The sequence below is a fragment of the Pseudorca crassidens genome, chromosome 11 (genome assembly GCF_039906515.1).
Source record: "Pseudorca crassidens isolate mPseCra1 chromosome 11, mPseCra1.hap1, whole genome shotgun sequence".
In the NCBI taxonomy this organism is placed as follows: Eukaryota; Metazoa; Chordata; class Mammalia; order Artiodactyla; family Delphinidae; genus Pseudorca; species Pseudorca crassidens.
Genome location: NC_090306.1, coordinates 46,102,850 through 46,120,805, shown reverse-complemented (window position 1 = coordinate 46,120,805; position 17,956 = coordinate 46,102,850). Strand labels below are relative to the sequence as shown.

Below are 17,956 nucleotides of genomic sequence, written 5' to 3'. Positions count from 1 at the left end.
TGTTGAACATGTTCTGTGCAAGATAGGGCTCTAGGCACTGAGGAAGATGAGACGAAGGAGACACGCTCCTTCCTCAAGGAACTCCTGGCTTAGTAGAGGAGGCTGACTCATACTCAGCTAATTATAATATCCTGTCTTACATGCAATGAAGGAGATACATACACAAGGGATCCCCCTCCTTTTTTTTTTTTTTTTGGCCTCGCTGTGCAGCTTGTGAGATCTTATTTCCCCTACCAGGGATTGAACCTGGGCCCTCGGCAGTGAGAGCACAGAGTCCTAACCACTGGACTGCTAGGGAATTCCCAAAGGGATCCCTTTTTAAGTGACCTTGTGACCAGTTTTCTCCCCAACAAACTTTTACTCTCTCTCTTAGACGCCTATCCTCCCCACTCATAGCAGTAATCAGTCATTGAGTCCCATCAGTCTTATTCCGCAAACATCTTTCAGATTCATCCCTTAGGCAGGTGAACCCAACATTGTTTACTTGTTACTGTAAACAATTCATTTCTTGTCTCTAGGTTGACCCTCTTCAAAATAGGCCCCAGGGAGTCTTATCTCACTGATAAGACATAGCTTATCATCTGGTACAAATCAAATCAAGTCTTTCCAGGACTTACCTTTCACCTAGCGAGCAAAGCTCCAGCCATGCCCACTCAACTACTTATCACTCATAAAATAGACCACATGGTTTTCTCCATGACATCCTACTGATACACATACAGGTGAATGCCTGGGGTGCCCTTCCCCATAGTAGTTCAAGAACTCACTTTTCAGGAATTCCCTGGCGGTCCAGGTCCAGTGGTTAGGACTCTGTGCTCTCATTGCCCAGGGCCTGGGTTCAATCCCTGGTCGGGGAACTAAGATCCCACAAGCCACATGGTGCAGCCAAAAAAAAAAAAAAAGAACTCACTTTTCAAGTCTTAGATCAAGCTTCATCCCTGGAATCCTTTCCAGAAATATTCCCTCCTCTGTAGAATTGGCCACACTTCTCCACGTGGTGCCCCCAGCTGCAATCTGATACAACCTCTGCTGTTTTCCATCTTGCAGCCTTCAACACTTTGTTGCACTTACTTGTCTGCACATTTATAAATACAGTGGAGAGAAGTAAACCTGGGTCACGGAGCCACAGGTCAAAGTTCACATCCAGGCTTAGAAACTGTGCAACTTGAAGCAAGTTACTTAATCTCTCTGAGCCTTAATTGCCTCATCTATAAAATGAAAATATTATTACTCACCTGGAAGAGTTGTAGAGAAATTAAATGGAAATGTGGTCAGTCTTTTTTGCTTTTGTTGTGGGATTTTTTTTTTTTTTTAATCTGCTTGGTTTTTGTTTTTACTACCCAAGTAACACATGAACATCCTGTGTTTGTATAAGATTTGAAACAGTCAGAAGTTCAGTGAGTATGTGCACATCTCCCATCATTAACCTACCCCCCACACACCATTCTCTCTTCTTCCAAGGTAGGGAACCACCTTCACCAGTTCAGAGTTCGGTCTGCAGTTCTTCAATCCCTTTTCTATGCGTTTACATATATTTATATACATCCAACAGATATTTACTCAACGTCTGTTATGTGCCAGGCCCTGACTGTTCTGCTTTTGTTGTTGTTGTCGTTGTTGTTGTTGGTTTAGGTCAGAGGTCTTTCTTTTTTTAAAAAAAACTTTTTATTTTATATTGGAGTAGGGAAGGCACGGACTGTTCTGGTGTGACAGTAAAGACACAACAGTGAACAAAATAGAAAAAAACGTTTGCTCTTTTAAGCTTACTTGCTACATTCACATATATTCTTTGTTGGTGGTATTTTTTATGTAACTAAGTAAGTATTATTCTATAACTTGCTTTTTTTTTTACTTAACAAAATATGCTGAAGATATTTCATTAGGTTATTTCATTCTTTCTTAATTTTTCAAACTCTTCTGGAGCAAACATCTTTGTATTTATATACTTATGCCCATGTATGGCATTTAAGAGACAGTGGAGAGCTGTATAGCATAGTGGTTAAGAGCACAGATTCTCAATTATACCCCAATAAAGATGTTAAAAAAAAAAAAAAAGACCACAGATTCTGGAGACAGGTGTAAATCCTGACTCTGTCACCTACTAGCTATATGACCTTGGGCAAGTCACTTACCGTCCTTTCCTTACTTACCTTATCTATAAAATGAGGAAATAAGAGTATTTACTGGGTGGAATGGTTGAGGTATGGTAGGAATCCCAACACATGGTTAAGTACATATCAGTATTATCGGTATAGATTTTTAGGTGGAATTGCAGAGTCAAGATTATACATATTTAAAATTTTGATACACTGCCAAATTATCTTCCAAAAATATCTCCAGTTACACTAATACCAACACTGTGAAAGTGATAGTTTCCCTGAATTCTCTCCATTTTTTTTTTTAAATTTGTTTATTTTTGGCTGCGTTGGGTCTTCAGTGCTGCGCACGGGCTTTCTCCAGTTGCGGTGAGCGGGGCGGGGGGGGGGCCACTCTTTCTTGCCGTGCGCGGGCTTCTCATTGCAGTGGCCTCTCCTGTTGAGGAGCACCGGCTCTGAGGAGCACCAGCTTTAGGGCACGCAGGCTTCAGTAGTTGTGGCACGTGGGCTCAGTATTTGTGGCTCACGGGCTCAGCTGCTCCGCGGCATGTGGGATCTTCCATGACCAGGGCTCGAACCCATGTCCCCTGCATTGGCAGGCAGATTCTTAACGACTGCGCCACCAGGGAAGTCCCTCCAATTTTTAAAATTGTTTTTGGGACTTCCCTGGTGGTCCAGTGGTTAACACTCCACATTTCCAATGAAGGGGGCACGGGTTTGATCCCTGGTCGGGGAAATAAGATCACGAATGCGGTGAGGCCAAAAAAATTAAAAAAAAAAAAAGTTGTTCTCAATCTAACAATTCCATTATTGAAATTTGTTGTTTTCTGATTAATTGAGATTTACAAGGACAAGTGTGTCCATTTGTATTTTGTCCTCTATGAATTGTCCTTTCATGTCCTTTGTCCATTTCTCTATTGAATCGTTTGGCTTAAGCTCTTTATGTGTATTAGATATTAATTCTTTGTTAAAAATATGTCAAATATTTTGTCCCTGTCCATTGTCTTTTTGTTTGTTTTTGAGATCAAAGGCAGTCAACTTTAGTGAGGTATAATTTTTACACAATAAAATGTACCCATTTTAAATGTACATTTTGATGAGTTTAGACGAATATATATATACACGTGTAACTCACAACAATCAAGATATAAAACATTACAGACTTCCCTGGTGGCACAGTGGTTAAGAACCCGCCTGCCAAGGCAGGGGACACGGATTTGAGCCCTGGTTCGGGAAGATCCCATTTGCCGCGGAGCAACTAAGCCCATGCACCACAACTACTGAGCCTGTGCTCTAGAGCCCACAAGCCACAACTACTGAGCCCGTGTGCCACAACTAATGAAGCCCGCGCGCCTAGATCCTGTGCTCCACAACGAGAGAAGCCACCACAACGAGAAGCCCGCGCACTGCAAGGACAAGTAGCCCCTGCTCACCACAACTAGGGAAAACCCGCACGCAGCAACGAAGACCAAACACAGCCAAAAATAAATAAATAAAATAAATAAATAAAGATATAAAACATTACCCTAAAAAGTTCCCTGTGACCCATCCCCCCAAACAATCCATGCCAACCCCTCCCCCACCTCAGCCCCCAGTTTTTTGTGTTTTTTTTTTTTTTTTTTGGCTGCCTTGGGTCTTTGTTGCTGTGCCCAGGCTTTCTCTACTTGCGGCGAGTGGGGGCTACTCTTTGCTGTGGTGCACGTGCTTCTCATTGCGGTAGCTTCTTTTGTGGAAGACAGGATCTAGGCGCGCAGGCTTCAGTAGTTGTGGCATGCCGGCTCATTAGTTGTGACTCGCGAGCTTAGTTGCTCCGAGGCATGTGGGATCTTCCCGGACCAGGGATCGAACCCGTGTCCCCTGCATTGGCAGGTGGATTCTTTTTTTTTTAATACCTCTTTACTGGATTATAATTGCTTCACAATACTGTATTAGTTTCTGTTGTACAACAAAGTGAATCAGCCATATGCATACATATATCCCCATATCCCCTCCCTCTTGAGTCTCCCCCCAACCCTTCCTACCCCACCCCTCTAGGTCATCACAAAGCACGGAGCTGATCTCCCTGTGCTAAGCTGCTGCTTCCCACTAGCTGACTATTTTACATTTGGTAGTGTATATATGTCGATGCTACTCTCACTTCGCCCCAGCTTCCCCCTCCCCCCTCCACACCGTGTCCTCAAGTCCATTCTCTATGTCTACGTCTTTTTTTTTTTTTTTTTTTGCGGTACGCAGGCCTCTCACTGCTGTGGCCTCTCCCGTTGCGGAGCACAGGCTCCAGACGTGCAGGCTCAGCAGCCATGGCTCACAGGCCCAGCCGCTCCACGGCACGTGGGATCCTCCCGGACCGGGGCACGAACCCGTGTCCCCTGCATCGGCAGGCAGACTCCCAACCACTGCGCCACCAGGGAAGCCCTATGTCTACGTCTTTATTCCTGCCCTGCCACTAGGTTCATCAGTAGGCAGGTGGATTCTTCACCACTGTGCCACCAGGGAAGTCCCTGACCTGTTTTCTGAATTCTAGATTTGATTCTGGAAAAGAATTAGATTTGTGGGCTTCCCTGGTGGCGCAGTGGTTGAGAGTCCGCCTGCCGATGCAGGGGTTCGTGCCCCGGTCTGGGAAGATCCCACATGCTGTGGAGCGGCTGGGCCCGTGAGCCATGGCCGCTGAGCCTGCGGGTCTGGAACCTGTGCTCCGCAATGGGAGAGGCCACAACAGTGAGAGGCCCGTGTACTGCAAAAAAAAAAAAAAAAAGAATTAGATTTGTGTTTTCAGAAATATAATCAGACAGTATTTGGTATGTACTTTTTGTTTTGCTCTAGCTTTTTTCCCTCAACATAATGTTTTTGAGATTCTTCCACACTGCTGGGTATATCAGTAGCTTATTCCCTATTATTACTTAGTAGTATTATGGCAAATATATGTTTAACTTTGTAAGAAACTGCCAAAATGTTTTCTAAAATTGCTGTACTATTTTACATTTTTATTTATAGATTTATTTAATTTATTTATTGGCTGCATTGGGTCTTCATTGCTGAGTGCGGGCTTTGTCTAGTTGCGGCGAGTGGGGGCTACTCCTCCTTGTGGTGCGCGGGCTTCTCATTGCAGTGGCTTCATTTGTTGCGGAGCTCTAGGCACCCAGGCTTCAGTAGCTGTGGCACATGTGTTTCAGTAATCGTGGTTCATGGGCTCTAGAGCTCAGGCTCAGTAATTATGGCACACAGGCTTAGTTGCTCCGCGGCATGTGGGATCTTCCCGGACTGGAGCTCGAACCCGTGTCCCCTGCATTGGCAGGCGGATTCTTAACCACTGTGCCACGAGGGAAGACCCTATTTTTAAATATACGTAAATACTAGATACTAACCCTTTTTAAAAAGTATTGGAAGTATTTTCTTCTGTCAGTTACCTTTTAACTTTGTTATTGTGATCTATGCAGCAGAACTTTTTTTATTTTAACAAAATTCACATTTTATTTAGGTTGAAATAAACTATACAAAACTGATTTTCTTCATCAAAAATAACAACAATATTTTCTGTATTATTCCTAGATAAACCACAAAAGTCTTATTTTTGTAGGTTTTCTAGGCTTTGCTTGTAAATCAAGATGAGGCAGTAGATACCGTCATGGAAAAAGACAGAAGAAAAGAGTCAAATCAGTTGTCACCTCCCATTGAGTACATTAGTCATTGATAATCTGCCTGTTTAAATGGCCTGTTTGAACTCCCATGCTTTGGAGACCTAACTGTTCTTCCAGAAGATAGCATTGAAAGTACCGTGTTACATTCTGTGTGATCTCTGCTAATGGCACTTTGGAATTGTATTAAAGTCATTTTAGACATAACATTTATCACTGTGGGTCCAACTGTCAGGTATTGAGTTATCAGTTCTTTGAAGGAATAAATTTTGAGGAGGTATAGGAGGAAGGAATACATTTTATAAAACGTTACAATGAAGCTCATGACTGACCTTTGAATAGTAGGAGTTTTAAGTATGCTGTTAAAAATCTGTAAGGGAGGGCTTCCCTGGTGGCGCAGTGGTTGAGAGTCCGCCTGCCGATGCAGATGACACGTGTTCGTGCCCCGGTCCGGGAGAATTCCACATGCTGCGGAGCGGCTGGACCTGTGAGCCATGGCCGCTGAGCCTGTGCATCCGGATCTTGTGCTCTGCAACGGAAGAGGCCACAGCAGTGAGAGGCCCGTGTACCGCAAAAAAAAAAAAAAAAATCTGTAAGGGACAGTTAAGAAAATTATCAGACTGTAAGAGAAACGTGTGGACTCGCCAAACAAGGATTTCAATGTAGATTTTGTCTTTATCAAATGAAGTTAAAGAAACAAGTTACAGTTAAAGTTTGAATTGACGAGGCTGCCATTATTGTTCCACATCTGGTTGTTGCTGTGCTATGAAAATGGGCGAAAGTGTCTCAAAGCATACCTGAGAAACACTTGGACAGACCAAAGGTCAAGTAACTTGGCTTTGTTTAACATAAATTTTGACATAAAACACGATTTGGATTTAATGGTGGATACATATATCAAACTCTATACAAGTAAGTCAGAGCTTCCTCCAGATAATTTAGAAACCGTTGAAAATACCTAAGAGACTTTTCAAATAAGCTTTCTCTTCTATTTGATATTTGAAAAACTCTGTCAGAACTTATTTTTTAACAGACCAAATCTTTCTTTTTGTACCTTTGTATCCCCGGCACTTAGACCTGTGCCGGGCACAAAATAACCCGTAACTTAGTGTTTACTGAATGATCCAACAACAGTGAGGAATTCTACTGCCATCCCCAGGAGTTTGTAAATACAGTCACATTTCCATCATTTAGTTAACACAAACTAGTCACAGGAGATGAATTTAACCATCAGTAAAAGACTCCAAAATATTATCTGCAAAGGAGAGGCTGATGAGATTTGGGAACACCTAACTCCAGTCTTTGGTCCACTGTATACCCACTAGAGCCTTCTTTAAAAATTTCAGGGACTTCCCTGGTGGTCCAGTGGGTAAGACTCCACGCTCCCAATGCAGAGGGCCTGGGTTCAATCCCTGGTCGGGGAACTAGATCCCACATGCATGCCACAGCTAAGAAGTCCGCATGCCAGCAACTAAAATCCCGCATGCTGCAACGGAGATCCTGAGTACCGCAGCTAAGACCCGGCGCAACCAGAATAAATAAATATTTTTTTTAAAATTTCATGTGATTTTATTACACTCCCCTGCTTAAACATTTCCAAAGCTTTACGGCACCCTTGGGATAAAGTCCCCCAACCTTAACTTGGCCTATAAGGCTCTGAGTCATCTGGTCTTCAAGTTTGGCCACCATTTCCTCCTTCTCGTCCATGTATGTTTTCAGTTCTTCCAACATGCCATGATCTTCCCCAAGCCATTGTCCTTACTTATGCTGCTCCATCTGCCTGGAGCACTCCTGTCTCCCTCCACCCCCACCTAACTGCCAATCACCTTTCTGGACTCAGTTTAACTCAACTCCTCTGGGACGCCTTCCTTCCCCAACTCCTGAAACAGCCGTAAGTTCTGTATAACCCTGTAATTACTCATTCAACTTTTGCCTTCCCCCCAGATTATAAGCTCCACAAGAGAGAAGACCGTGCTGCTCTTATTTGCCTCCTTGTCTCCACTGTCTACTAGAGCGCCTGGCTCATAATAGACACTTGATAAAGGTTGAATGGATGAATGCATTAAAGGTAAGCCAGGAGTGGGAGGAATTGTAGAATTCATTAAGAAGTCTGGATTTTATCTTGGGGGTAATGGAAGCCATTAAAAGATTCGAAGCAGAAGAGTAAAATATAAAAGGCTCAATCAGTCCCACTAGGCTGAGATGAAATGTTCAGATAATCAGACAACAGAAATTGCACAGTGATAGAGTAAACACATAAGGAGACCCTAATCCAGCCTGGAAATGCCTGAACTGAGCAGGAGATCATGATTCCTAACCTACCTGTGCATCTTTTTTTTTTTTAATGAAGTTCTATTCTTTTTATAAAACTTATTTATTTGTTTATTTGATTTGTGGCCACATTGGGTTTTCGTTGTTGCATGCAGGCTTTCTCTAGTTGTGGTGAGCAGGAGACACTCTTTGTTTTGGTGCGCGGGCTTCTCGTTGCGGTGGCTTCTCTTGTTGAGGAGCACAGGCTCTAGGCTCACGGGCTTCAGTAGTTGTGGCATGCGGGCTCAGTAGTTGTGGTGTACGGGCTCAGTTGCTCCGCGGCAAGTGGGATCTTCCCGGACCAGGGCTCGAACCCGTGTCCCCGACATTGGCAGGGAGATTCTTAACCACTGTGCCACCAGGGAAGTCCCTACCTGCAGATCTTTTAAAAAACACTCATACATGGCCCCACTCCAGTCCAACTAAACCAAGTACTTTTGGGGTTGATTGAGGCTCAGACATCTATACATACTATATTCTCTGGGCTGTGCATTAAAATCCTATGACTTATTTATTTCATAACTGAGAGTTTGTACGTCTTAGTCTCCTTCACCTCTGGTAACCACTAGTTTGTTCTCTGTGTCTGTTTCTGTTCTATTATATTTTCTTGTTTTGTTTTTTAGATTCCATGTATAAGTGAAAACATACAGTATTTGTCTTTCTCTGCATCTATACATTTTTAAAGCTCATAAAGTCATTCCAATATGAAGCTAGAGTTGAAAACCACAGATTTATAAGGATATTCCAGAGAGAGAGTAAAGGCAAAACAGCTAAGTATTGCTGGACATAAGTTCTAGACACAGAGAGACTTGGACTTTATCTTCTAGATTATGGAGAACTTTTGAAGGATTTTGGATGAGGAAATGAGAGTCTGGAACATAGAATTTTTTTTTTCAATCTAGGTGCAAAGAGTCAATAAGTTAGTCAGAGTCTTTGTTCATAGTGAAGCAGGAGGGAAGGGGGCAGGGCACAACCTTTAAAAGAATGACATAGCCATAGGACATGACAAAAAACTGGGTCCAGGATGGCGGAAGATTCAACTTCCAGTAGACCTTGAGCCTCATTATATGCTCATTGGAATACATTAGCATGCTAAATGACACACCCAACAATGCCATGACAGTTCTGAGGCCAACCATAAAAGGCCAAAGGTGGGCCATGGCCCAGTTCCTGGAAATCTACGCCCCTTCCCCCAAATAGTTGGAATAATCCTCCCACTCATTAGCCTGTGAAATTACCCAGTCCATAAAAACTAACCAGGCCATATTTCCAGGCTTATCACCTACTGAGATGGCCCACGCTCTCTCTGTGGAGTGTGTTCCTCCCAAGACCATTCTCGCCTTTTGAGACAGACCTCATTCTCCCCATGGAATGTGTATCTCTCTAAATAAATCCACTTCTTTTTAAAAAAAATTATCTATTTTATTTTTGGCTGTGTTGGGTCTTCGTTGCTGTGCACAGGCTTTCTCTGGTTGCTGCGAGTGGGGGCTTCTCTTGTTGTGGAGCACAGGCTCTAGGAGCATGGGCTTCAGTAGTTGCGGCACGTGGGCTCAGTAGTTGCAGCGCATGGGCTTAGTTGCTCCACGTCATGTGGGATCTTCCTGGATCAGGGATCAAACCCATGTCTGCTGCATTGGTAGGTTGATTCTTAACCACTGCGTCATCAGGGAAGTCATCTGGGAGTGAATTTTTACCTAACATCTTTTTGGTCTTCTATGAGAGTAATTTACCCCCATTTTACAGACAAGGAGACTGAGGCTCACAGAGTTTGCACAACTGGCAAGTGGTGGAGCTTGAGTTCACACCTTAGTCTGTCTGACTTCCAAGACAGTGCACTTTACTACTCCAAACTGCCTCTATGTCATAAGAGCATGGCTGTTTACCAGGTTTCTTCCACTAGATTGCACACTTCGTGTTAAATTCTATTATGGACCCTTCTAACACGTACCTGGCACACAGTAGATGCTCAGGAAATGTCCGTAAAAGGCTGGTAGGCTGGTGGGTGGGACAGAAAATAGACCCTTGCTTGTTGAATTCTGGCCTACGAGTCTGGACAGTTTTACCTTTGACAGGGGTCATGCCTTCTCTGAGTCAAGGCTGGAGGAAGGCACAGAATCAGTACCATAACCCTCTGAGGATTCTTCCCACCCCAGCCCTTACCTCGGCACTGGCAGGTCTGCCATTGCATTGTCGCCTGCAAAAGGTGCCAACACTCTGGCCCAGGAACAAGCCCTGGAGAGTGGATGATATAGGTGGAGTCCTTGGGTAGCTCACTCCTGCCACCTGGTGGTACTGAGCAGCCTTGCTCACCCTTCTTTCAGAGCTGAGGCTCTAGGGAAGGTCTTGTCTGAAAATAGAAGTTGTTTGCACACTGCCCTTCTCTCCAGGGGTTTTTCTTTCTCTGGAATCCCTTCCCATTTGCAGAACACACGGAACTGAGCTGGATGGAGTTAAGACCCTTAAAGATCCTAAGCTCCGAAAAGATTGTGATGCTCATCCCTAGCATAAGGGCTTCAAGATAGAAACAATACTGAAAGTGATAAGTGCAAGCAACGATGTGACACAAAACTGACTTCTCTTATGATGACTACTTTAATGCTTTTATTTTTTTTATTTCTTAATTTTTTTTGCTGTACGCGGGCCTCTCACTGTTGTGGCCTCTCCCGTTGCGGAGCACAGGCTCCGGATGCACAGGCTCAGCGGCCATGGCTCACGGGCCCAGTCGCTCCGCGGCATGTGGGATCTTCCCGGGCCCGGGGCACGAACACGCGTCCCCTGCATCGGCAGGTGGACTGTCAACCACTGTGCCACCAGGGAAGCCCAATGCTTTTATTTTTTAATATGAAATAACAAATTATATCAAATTTTCTGTTTATTTTAGTGTCCCTGATTTGCTGCCCTGTGTACTAAGAACTACTGGGTACTGCTGGGTACCAAGGTAGCACACCGTGGACTCTCCTTTGGAAAAGAGAATCTTCCTAATTTAAGCCTATGAACTACTTGAGGGCAAGGGTTATTGTATTTTATACATGTTTGTCTTCACTGGGACCCTGTGGAACCTGGGAGATAATAAGAGATAACAATCAATGATTGGCTTGTTGTCTTTACCTGAAATGCATCCCTGACTGGCCTGTTGTCAGGACCCTTGGGAGACCATCTCTACTTTGTCACAGCCTTTTGTGTGTGTGTGTGTGTGTGTGTGTGTGTGTGTGCCTCAACGCTCAGCATGCAGGATCTTAATTCCCCAACCAGGGATCAAACCCGTGTACCCTGCAGTGGAAGAATGGAGTCTTAACCACTGGACTGCCAGGGAAGTCCCTGTCACAGCCTTGCTGGGTGCCTAATACCTACCTGCCTATCTCTCTGCATCTTTAGTTTTCTCTTTGCAAGTCAGAACCCTCCCTCCGCACTCCAAGAAACCTGATTTCAGTTCCAAGAAAGGATCTCAAATCCCTAGAACTTCAGAGCTAGAAGGAACCAAGATACTAATAATCCCCACCATTTGCTGAATACTGTTTTTTTAAAGTGGTTTTTATTAAGAATAACCATTTTGCTTTTTTAAAAAAGTTTTATTGGAGAATCTTTATTTTTATCCTTTTAAAAAACTTTTTTTAAGAATAGTCATTTTGGGAGACTTCCCGTGGCGCAGTGGTTAAGAATCCGCCTGCCAATGCAGGGGACACAGGTTCGAGCCCTGGTCCGGAAAGATCCCACATGCCACGGAGCAACTAAGCCTGTGCGCCACAACTACTGAGCCTGCACTCTAGAGCCCGTGAGCCACAACTACTGAGCCCACGTGCCACAATGAAGAGTAGCCCCCTCTTGCCACAACTAGAGAAAGCCCGCATGCAGCAACGAAGACCCAACGCAGCCAAAAATAAATAAATTAAAAAAAAACGAATAGCCATTTTGGAGCCTTCCCTGGTGGCACAGCGGACAAGACTCCGTGCTCCCAATGCAAGGGCCCCGGGTTTGATCCCTGGTCAGGGAACTAGATCCAACATGCATGCCACAACTAAGAGTTCACATGCCACAACTAAGGAGTCCATGAGCCGCAACTAAGGAGGCTATGAGCTGCAGCTAAGGAGCCCGCCTGCCACAACTAACACCCAACACAACCAATAAATAAATAAATAAATATTAAAAAAAAAAACCCCAAGAATAGCCATTTTGGAACTTTCCTGGCGGTCCAGTGGTTAAGACTCCATGCTTCCACTCCAGGGGGTGCAGGTTGGACCCCTGGTCTGGGAACTAGGATCCCACATGCCACATGGCAAAATAAATAAATAAAATAAAAAATTAAGAGTAGCCGGGTTTTTTTGTTTTTTTAATATTTATTTATTTATGGCTGCATTGGGTCTTTGTGCTGTGCGGGCTTTATTTAGTTGTGGCGAGCAGGGGCTATTCATTGTGGTCCTCAGGCTTCTCACTGCAATGACTTCTCTTGCACAGGCTTCAGTAGTTGTGGTACGTGGACTCAGTAGTTGTGGCTCGCAGGGTCTAGAGCACAGGCTCAGTAGTTGTGGCACACGGGCTTAGTTGCTCCGCGGCATGTGGGATCTTCTCGGACCAGGGCTCGAACCCGTGTCCCCTGAATTGGCAGGCGGATTCTTAACCACTGCGCCACCAGGGAAGTCCCAAGAATTGCCATTTTGAATTTTGTCAAATGTCTTCTTAGCATCTATTAAATTGATGATGTGACTTTTCTTGTTTAACATATTAACATGCTCTTTATTCATGACTTCTGTTATTAAAGACCTATTCTAGCATTCCTGAGATGAATCAGAAAGGAACCTTATCACTCACTGAAGTCAGTGGTTCTCAATTAGATGTAGCCAAATTCGTTTATTTTCAGATGAGGAAACGGACGCAATGAGAGGTAAAGTGGGTCATCTATGCTTTCAAATATGGTCCTTGGGTTTTTTTAATTTTATTTATTTATTTTTGCCCTACCCAGGTTGTTAAGATCCTAAAGGGCAAGCACTGAGAGTCCTATGTAGCAGTTTCTGTATAATATTTCACCTAAGGGTCCACTCGGTAAATCCTATTGATTACTAAATTGATTAGTAGGCCTTTATACTGGAGCTAGAAAAAGAAGTTGCAAGCTAAAAAGGTAGATGGAAGATGGTAGTTATACCAAAAGAGGACTTCTAGATAGTAGAGAGGTAAACCATTAAACAAGTGAATAAAGATGGCTTGAGGCATCCCCTCCTCAGGTGAGCTTGCGAAAGAGGAGGATATGCCTTCTAACTAGGCCACACGACTGTGGAAAGAACATAATGACTTTTGGCCAGGCTGGTTAGCTTTGGTTCTTCCTATGATTATCACATTTCCTCATCCCTCCACGGTGACCTTATATCCTAGAGTTTTCAGAACTTTAAAACTTCAGCTATTTCCCTTAAACCAGTGAGATGTTCCAGAAAACAGCAGACTATGTCTCTCCATCCTCAGCTTTTTCAATGCTCTGTCCCATTTTGTATCCATGCCCCAATCTGTACCTTTCCCGGCAAAAGACAAACACGCAGGATGTAAGAATTAGGCCCCTGAACTGGAAAGGCAGTGGACAGAAGAGGATAAGGCTAAAGAATAGGCTGAATTGAATATAACAAAAAAGGAACATACTCACTAGTGGTTACCGGTGGGGAGAGGGAAAGGGGGAGGGGCAATATAGGAGTAAGGGATTAAGAGGTACAAACTATTATGTATAAAATAAGCTACAAGGATATATTGGGAATATAACCAATATTTTATAATGACTATAAATGGAATGTAACCTTTAAAAATTGTGAAGCACTATATTGTACACCTGTAACTTACATAATATTGTACATCAACTATACTTTAATAAGAAAAAATAAAAGAGCCGAGCTGGGGGTACAATTCCCATGCTCTTCTTCTCAAACTGGCTGAGACAGAAGGGATCAAGGGGGAGCAGAGGTGGGGGGTGGAGGGTGGGCTGTCACCAATGAGCCACAGATCCCCAGATCCCCAGGCTCTTGCCTTCTCTTTGTCTCCTGACTGCCATGACTGAGTCCGCTGGACACCATATGCTTCTTCTGCAGGAATTTGGAAGTAGCTAGAAAGTGCTCTGAGGGTAGCACTGAGGGGGAGCATTGCAGTCTTCCTCTACCCCAGCTCTCAAGACCCTGGAAAGAGGGATCAGGCCTGAGAACCATCCAGAAATGGAATGGGGTTGTGGGTGCTGCCTGGCAGGGCACAGGCAGCCCTAGATGTCTCGGTCTGTCCCCTCACCTCTGTTAAGTAAGGCCTGCCTGCTTTCCTACCCCGTATTCTTGGATTCCTAAGGTCTTTTAGCTGGCAGGGAAGGCCCAAGGCCCAAGGAGACTTTAGAGGAATAAGGGACTGAGGAGAGAGAGAGTGTGATCACCCACGTGTGTGCTGAATGTACTTATCTGACTTCAATGTATGTCTCCTTCTAGACCTGGCCCTCGTGGTTGTCAGTGTCGCCATGAATACCCATGGGGGTGTGACTGTGGCATGTGGTGTGTGCCTTTGTGTGTTGGGGCAGGGGCTCCCTGTGGTGTGCATGTGTGTTGGGAGGGGGTGATGGTGAGAGCCTGGCTCCCTCCCCTCCTCCCCCATCCCTGGTCCCATCTGGCCTTGATCAACAGGTCCCTGGGGAGGGAGCCGTGGTTTCGGATACAGGAAAATGTTCCAGGAAGCGGCCACTGTGCTGGGCCCTGCTCAGGCTCCCCCAGCGGAAATTGTTCCAGGAGGGAGGGGGAGAGTGTTGAGATAGGATTAAGGGAGGAGGGGGTGGCTCTTGGCTCCCCTCTCCATTGGATAAAGCAGGATAAACTGATGGGAAGCTCAGGTCAGCCAGGAACCTGGATGCTGCTACCTAAATCCTTTAATGCAGGAAAACTGAAAGCCAGGGAGAGGGTTCCCTTTCTTGTCTCTTTCTAGTGAAGTTTAAGGATTGGGATCTGGGTGGTCCCTGGAGATCCCTTTTCTGGCCCTGCCAGCACGTACCCAAGCTGGGGACCAGGACACCTGGGTCTTGTCTGAAAGTGGTGTGGCTTGATGGGGTGGGGGAGGAGGGGGCATAGGATTCAGCCCCTTCTCCTCACTGAGGGGGCTTTGAAGCTTGGATCCAGGACTGGGAGGGCTGCCTAATTGGGATAATGGAGGTTAATGGGGCGCCTGGAGGGGGTGGCCACGCTCCTAGATCAAAGAGGCCAGCTCTTCCCAACCACCACAGCTGGAGGTCACAGCTGGAGGGGGAGGGGCGTGGGGCTTCGGGCCAGCCAGCAGGAGGTGCTCTGGTCCCTGAATGCCTGTCCTCTCGAGTGTCTGACCCCTTCTTTGCTTGGAACTACTTTTGCCTAGAGAGTGCTTGTGGGGAGCGGGGGGTTGAGGAATGGGGGAGTCCTGAGATTCAGACTCCTCTTTGGGTGGATGAGGAAGAGAAAGAGCACGAGAGGCTGGCAGCCTGGGGTCAACGGGATGTTAGCGCCTTGGGGACCTCGGGCCCTGCAGGGTCCAGAGGAGGACGCCTGGGCTGGGGAGGCAGGACTCCCGCCCTAGGTTCAGGCGGTGGAGAAAGGACTGGGCGGGGCCGCTGGGGGGCACTGGCTGCGGCTGAGAGGAAAGGGGCACACAGCTCCCCGCCGCCGCCTCCTCCCCCCTCCCCCCGGTTGGCGCTCTCTCTCGGGCTCTAATCGGCGCGGCGGCCGCAGCGGGCAGAGTCAGCGCCGCCAGTCTCCGGGACGCGACTCCCAGCAATTGTGGTCGGGACCGCAGATATGCAGCTGCCTCCTGCCCGGGCGCCCGGCCCGGCCGGCCCCGCCCGCGCCCCGCCCCCTGCCCCCGGCCGGCCCGCCCCTCCGCCTCCCGGCCGCGCGCGGGGACACTGAGGCACGGCTGGGAGGCGACGTCTCCGGCAGCCCCGAGCCCAGCCCAGACTGCGTGAGGCGGCTGGAGAGGTCCCAGACCTCGCGATCTGCTGGTCCCGGGGCACCCATCCGCGCAACAGCTAGAGCTAGGTCTGAGAGTGCCAGTCTTGCCTTAGCCTTACCGCTCGCCCGGCCTCAAATCTCCCCGCCTAGAAAGTCAAGCAGTGATTGCTTTGGGATCCAGCGGGGGGCGTCCGACTGAGGGTGTGTGGGGAGGAATGGCGGTGGCTGAGCCCCCAAGACTCTCGTTAACCCGGGCAGAGGAAAAAAGAAGGATGGAGAAGCATGGCCTGTGCAGACTTTGAACTTACAGAGAGTTTCTTCGTAGGAGAGGAGAAGGGGGGTGGGGGTGGGTGGGAGGGGAGGGGAGGGAGGGAGGGATGGGTGAAGAAGGGAAAAGGAAATAGTTAAAGAGGGGTTAAGGCAGAGTGTGTGTGCTGGGGGTTCTCCTGGGAGGCTGGAGGCTAGGTCCTCGGATGCAGCATGGTACTTCACTCTATTGACCCGACCCAGCAGCTGGCTGTCAAGGGGCCATTTTCAGAACTGAATAGATACCTCTCACGTGCCCGCACGTCCTGTGTGCTCGTGCCCACACCAACACACTTATCAAGAGAAGTCATCCTTGACTGCTTGGTCTTCCTCACTTCTCACATCCAATCAATCACCAAATCTTGTCTATACCACCTCCTATATATCACCTTTCCATTGACTTTTACTCACCCCCTTTGCTGCTGCAGGCCACACCTTCTCACCTCTTGCCTGGGCTGCCACTGTAAACTGGTCTTGCCTCTGATTTTGCCCTCCTTCAAACTCTGACAATACTATTAGGCACCATTTATGGAACAACTACTAAGTGCCAAACCCTGTGGTAAGAGTTCCACATGTATTATTCCTAATCCTTATAACAACCCTGGGAGGTTGCTATATTACGTTTCCCCATTCTAAAGAAGAAGAATCCAAGGCATCAAAGGTTAAACAGCTTGCCCAACCTTACACCATAGTAAACAGCTGATTTGCCCAGAACTGCCGGGCTCTGAGTCCCTAGTCCATTCTCTTCTATGCAGCCAGGGTCATCTTTCTGAAATACAAATATTCCCATATGTTGCCCTGAGCATCTAGTTCAGATCCCTTCTCTGCTGATCAGACCTTCTCCATCAGCCCCTACTGTCTGTGCTCTAGTCACACTCAACTCTCAGCACCTTAAAATGTCATTAATCCCTCAGACCTCTGGGCCTTTGCATACACTCTTCCCCCTGCATGTAACACTCTTCCTCTCTTCACCTGGCTGACTCCTATTCATCCTTCAGTTTCTTTACCTAGTCATCCCTGCTTCCAGGAAGCCTTCCTTGATTCTCCCAACACTGGCTTAGATTCATTTTTTTGTCTCCAGTAACATCTAGTACTTACTCTCTTAAGATACTTTCCACTCTACGTTGGTTGCTGGTTTGTGAGGCAAAGGACTGGGTCTGTATTGTTCGTGGTTGCAAGCCTGAGCCTAGCCCTGCATGCGTGGCACAAAGTAGGTGCTTGCTGAGCATTTGTTGAATGAAAGAATGTTCTTCGGGTCTAGTCTATATCTTTTTTTTTTTTTTGCGGTACGCGGGCCTCTCACTGCTATGGCCTCTCCCGTCGCAGAGCACGGGCTCCAGACGCGCAGGCTCAGCGGCCATGGCTCACGGGCCCAGCCGCTCCGCGGCACATGGGATCCTCCCGGACTGGGGCACGAACCCGTGTCCCCTGCATCGGCAGGTGGACTCTCAACCACTGCGCCACTAGGGAAGCCCTAGTCTACGTCTTAAAAAACTGTTCTTCTAAGAAGAATCTAAGCAGGTCAGAGAAATCAGGGGATTGGGGCGGAGTGTGTCTAAGATTTTGAAGGACCGTTGCCTTGGGTTGTTTAGCCCCATTGCTAAGGATAGAAAATGTGATGAGGACCCTGACACCCCAAGTTCTCTTTGTTTAAAGACAGTAATATATTTCATGCATCAGATTCCAGGGTATC

The 17,956-nt window shown here is 46.5% G+C and overlaps 1 protein-coding gene across 1 annotated transcript in view; it reads left to right on the top strand.

Annotated features, from left to right (window-relative positions):
• The window catches only part of SP7 (Sp7 transcription factor), a 36,472-nt gene that overhangs the window by 5,468 nt on the left and 13,048 nt on the right, over positions 1-17,956 (top strand). The window contains exon 2 of the mRNA XM_067696727.1: positions 7,673-7,796. The gene's annotated coding sequence lies outside the window, so the exon portion shown is untranslated. The remainder of the gene's footprint in view (positions 1-7,672; positions 7,797-17,956) is intronic.